Here is a 5072-nt window from a genome sequence, read left to right as displayed (position 1 = left end):
AGAGGAAGGAGAGGACCGGAGGAGGCCTCGTCGAGGAAGACTTTGTTGGAGCGCGTGACACCACGAGCTTGGCTGGCGCCTAGCGGCGTAACAACGTTGATCTACGAGCACGAGACTTGAGGCATGAGCAGTGAAAAAAAATAGTGCACTATGCAATGTATCACTAAATACATCGATATACAGTGTCTAGCTAATAACATGTTATAGCATGATATAGCACGCTAATAACATATTTAAAGGGCCACACTATCTTTTTCATTGGGCATGAGTACGTCTGTTATATACAGCTGATTTGATTCTGATCACAGTATCTTTGGAACATGTATTTGCCCGTGTGTAGTGTCTAGTAATGCTTCTAGTGTGTGTGGGTGCGTGCATTATTTGATTCTTTACTTGTGAACGCCACAGCGGATCTGATTCTGACCACAATCTATCTGGAATAGTAGTTTGCCGATGTGTAGTGTCTAGTGCTGCTTCTGCTGTGTGCGCGCGCGCGCGTGTAGAGCTAACCGTTCTTAAGGATTTTCAGCACGTCTGGTATCAAGTAGGGCATGCCGACAGACCGTGAAGGAGGCAGTGGACAGGCTGATGAATCAAGTTTTGCTACTTCAGAGGTCAGCTTCTGGCTTCTGCTCAACACACGGTGTCGGCGATGGATCGTCTACTGATGTGAAAATAGTTCAAGAGCGGTGTGCCGTCGAAAGAGGAAAGAATAACACAAGTTTGGTGTGTTTTTCGTGTTTAGTGCGTCTAACTTCCTTCGCGTTTTTTGCGGGGTAACTTCCTTCGTTTTCATGAATGAATGTTTTCTTTTTTAGGGCATTTCTAACTGATCCTCTAAAAGTCAGTGGAGTATCCGACGAAGTAAAGTTAGTGGAGTAATTTTTTTACTTCACTAATGGTGGCCACACCTAGCCGGTCCCCTATAGTTTGTGGAGTAAAAATAAAATTTTGTAGATTTTGTGTCCTAGCTGTACAAACTTCAAACATTGCACAATAGATATTTTAAAAACATTCAAATTAAAACATGCATAGCATAACCGCCATAACATAAAGTTTCGTCATCGCACTTTTTAAATTAAAACATGCGAAGTTCATCCAAAAAACATGACTTCAAACACAACGTTTGATCCAAAATCACCACGAACATAGCATGTATATGTTGTGAAACGAGCCAACCAATGGCATGCACCCCTCCCCCCTCGGCCACCACCACTCAAAACGATGTCGCCGGCAAAGAAATCAACTGCACCATCCTCTCGGCCACCATCACCACCGCCATCCTCTCGGCCACCACCATCAACACCACCTCCTTGGCCACCACCAACATTCCGAAGAGAGGCTTCCAAAATCTCTCCCCGAGTGATCTCCCAATACTTTCTTGCGGTTTTATCCATTGTGTTTGGATTCATGAACATGGAAGCGTGTTCTTCGGCCTTCTTGGCATCACGAATCCTCTCCTTCTCAAGTGTAAGCCTACGCTCCTCCGCCTTTAACTATCTCTCTTCGGCCGCCGACTTGGCCTTCCATTTCTCATCGTCGAATGCCTTAAGCTAATCCCACCTCGCCATCTTCTCTTCTTTGTGCTCGGTCGCCAACATCTTCTTAGTCTCGATCGTTGCCACAAGTTCTTCTTTGTAGTGCCACCGAATGCATTTATCTTCTTTCTTTCTTTTGCAATCTTATTTCCTTCCGGTCTATTGTTGGCATCTTCATCAATCTCATCGTCCACCTCAACGGAAATGCTCAACATTGATATCTTTGGAGTGGTCTACACGATTCTTTGGATCCACTTCTCGTTTTTGCATAGCTGTTTGTAGCAATGATGCAACGTGAAAGGCCTGTGGCCGAACTTGGTGTTTCTATGCTTGAATAGTTCTTGGATGTAGGGGGCCTACTCCGCCACTTGCACACCGCTCGGTGGTGCATGATTCACTTGGTTGATGTAACCGGACCATCGGTTGCATTGGTCATGAATGGTGCTCCAACGATGCCCAAGAGAACCATGAGTATGGCTTGATCACACATCCACGGAGTTGTTATAGTGGTCGGTAATTCTCTCCCAAAACATGGTCTTGGTTTGATCCGTTCCGATCATTGCATCCATGGAGATCACACACCAAGCATCGCAAAGAGCAATATCCTCCTTTTGGTTGTAGTTTTGGGTGCGGCACCTTGGCACCTTCGTGCTTTCTTTGGTCACCTCCACAACCTTCTCTTCCCCGGTCACCACCTGTTCAGCCTCCTCCTCTTCCCCGATCACTTCTTGCTCCATGTCTTGGGTGGCCTCCGAATGATCCCAAAACGAGTCATAGTTGAGCTCATCAAGTCCAACAACAGCCAAGGACTCCAAGGAGGTGAGGAATTCAGCCAAGTTCATCTCCGCACTACAATAAACAAAGCAAACACTACCAACAATCACTACCGGCTACAAACAATCACTATCGGATACCTACAACACGCGAGGTTTTTGTTTTTACCTTGTAGGCATTTCACCGAGCACTTGGCGGCCGCGATGCTTGTTGTCGGCTACGGCGGCCGCCCGAGCCGGAGCAGTGGTCGTAGGGGGCGCCAGAGTAGCTGCACGAGGCGCCACTTTGGCCTTCTTCATCTTCTTCGCGACCGCCTCAGCGAGCATCCCTGCCTCCACCATTGGCTTTCGAGCTCGTTTGGCTCCAAAGGGTGCGGCGGGAGGGCAATGGGCCGTTGCTAGAGAGGCGGTGTCCACCCTTGGAGGAGCTTTGACGCGGTGGGTTTTTTCATCCCCAAAATCTTCTTCGGCACGGGTGGCGGCGCATGGATAATTTCCGACAACGATGGACGGCGGGGGTGAGGGAAGGGCCCAAGCTATCCATTCCGGCCGGCTGGATGGTCATCGGTGGCGATGGCAGGGTGCAGCGGCTTTGGCGGCAGGAGACAAGGAGGCGCGGTGTGGGAGAAAGAGAGAGGCGCCAGTTTTACTCGGCCGCCATGGGAGTAAGCAAAAACAAGGAGATTTGGGGGGATATTGGGAGTTGAGGTAAAAAATTTACTCAACTAAACCGGATAGAGGATCGGCTAGATGCGTCGTAAGGGAGTATTATCGAATTTTTACTTTCTTATGGTCTTTTAGGGGATCGGTTAGAAATGCCCTCAGTATTGCAGGAGGTCTAAACAAAAATTTAGTCTTTTTTCTTTTGTAAAGAGGGGACATCCCTTGGCCTCTGCATCGAGTGATGCATACAACCTTTAATTTTCTTTTATAGTAATTCGATGAGTTCACGCCAAGTCATCATTCTAAAAGATTTGGACCTGAACAATTCTACATCTCAATCTAATGGTTTATATCAGCCGCAAAAATAAATAAATAATCTAATGGTTCATATGTACACAAGTCCGGGAGTCCTCACCAAGACATAGTTTTCACGTGTTGATCTCTCGCCACCCACCACTACTCTTGCAAATTACAGGTGACACGTACCAAAATGTAAAATCTCTATTAGTTACTCGAAGCATTGCTGACCGCTTCAACTGCCCTAAGGGACTCTCCTAGGAATCCCTATTATGTCATCTTCAACGGTAACCCGTAATTTTTTTTCCGCATCTGTCCGCGGACAGGTGATTAATTCACGGATACAAATGCGGGAGGCCATTATCCAAAGCTGCTCGCATACATTTCAAACACTTTGTCAGTAAATTGAACAAAATTCGTACAAACAAGACAGGTTTCATACAAACCAGACGACATTCATGCAAACACAGCGGAATTTTGTTAGATTTCGAACATTTAGAAAAAAATCCGTTCCGACCTGACCCTAAATCTATCCTACGACGGCGTCCGGCATCCAACCCCTTGTCGTCCTTCACCCTCGTCTCCATGACCACCGACAATAAGACCGATGAACTGAAGCTGATGCGGTCTCCGGCGAGGAAGAGTAGATCACGGGAGACGGATCGGCCCACATGGGACACAAGGCCCTTCCGCCTCCCGTGCTCTAATAATTCTCGGAGGAGTCTGCGCCTTGTCCGTCGACGGTGGACGTGAGGTGCACGATGAAAATGGTGGCGCCCACGTTGTCCCCTTCCCACCAGGCCGCCGGATGGTTCGTCACCGGCGCGTAGGAGGCGCATCTGGCGTTGTTCTCCTTCGCAATCGCCTAGAGTAGTGCCTTCGTGGCGGCCGCTTCCTGGCAAGTGGCAGCTTGAGTGCGGACGACATCGTAAATGGCACGCTACTCTGCGGCGAAGTTGGGGTTCGCCGCGGCCATGGCCGCCACGGCCTCCTCGCTCGCGCGCTCGTTGTAGATCCGACACTACTGCAGGAATGCCTAGTAGCGGCGGGTGAGAAAAGTCTAGCAGTGGCGGGCAAGGCTCTCAAGGCTGCCCGCCACTAACCTCCTGCTACTACTAGAACACCATCAGTGGCGGGCGTCCGCCCGCCACTATTAGGCCATGAGAAGTGGTGGGCTCTACGTCATGCCCGCCACAGGAATTTCACGCTGTTGTGGCGGTCCTTTTCTGCCGCTCGCCATTGCTATTGTTGCATGTCGACATGATTGAATTACAACATATTGCACCTGGATCAGATCATAAATTCTGGTTTGAACCTTGATCCACATACAGGCACCACATTACAATGATTTGAACCTTGATCCACATATTGCATTTGATACATAAATTCTGGTTTGAACCTTGATCCACATACATGCACCACATTACAATGATTTCAGGTTAATGGAAAGTAGTAGTTATAGAATATAACAAGTGCATTACAATAATTAATAAGCATACATATGTCGCACTCATCACATAATTAATGGTTTGACGAGTTTTTTTTTGAGTGAAATGAGTGTTGGCAGATGTTCAACACCCAGACCGTTAGTAAAAGCCGCACATACTACATGAATTAGTACTTGATGGAACAAACGGGGACCAACGGGCCACTTGCTCTGAAATTAGAGATTTGGCCTCTCGAAGAGCCCATTGCACAACCTCATCGGACGTGGGTATAGTGGTTGGACTCATACCTGGCCAGATCCTCAGCCTCTCATCTAGGGCCGCCTCCGCAAGGATGCACACTGCGAGGTCAGTGA

General features: G+C 48.1%; 1 pseudogene; it reads right to left on the bottom strand.

Moving 5' to 3' along the window:
* Positions 1-1078: 1078 nt before the first annotated feature.
* LOC119300460 lies at positions 1079-2653 on the bottom strand (annotated as a pseudogene).
* Positions 2654-5072: the final 2419 nt, after the last annotated feature.

The sequence above is a fragment of the Triticum dicoccoides genome, chromosome 5A (genome assembly GCF_002162155.2).
Source record: "Triticum dicoccoides isolate Atlit2015 ecotype Zavitan chromosome 5A, WEW_v2.0, whole genome shotgun sequence".
Lineage (NCBI taxonomy): Eukaryota > Viridiplantae > Streptophyta > Magnoliopsida > Poales > Poaceae > Triticum > Triticum dicoccoides.
The sequence above is the reverse complement of the archived record's forward strand: the minus strand, read 5'-3'. Positions and strand labels throughout refer to the sequence as shown.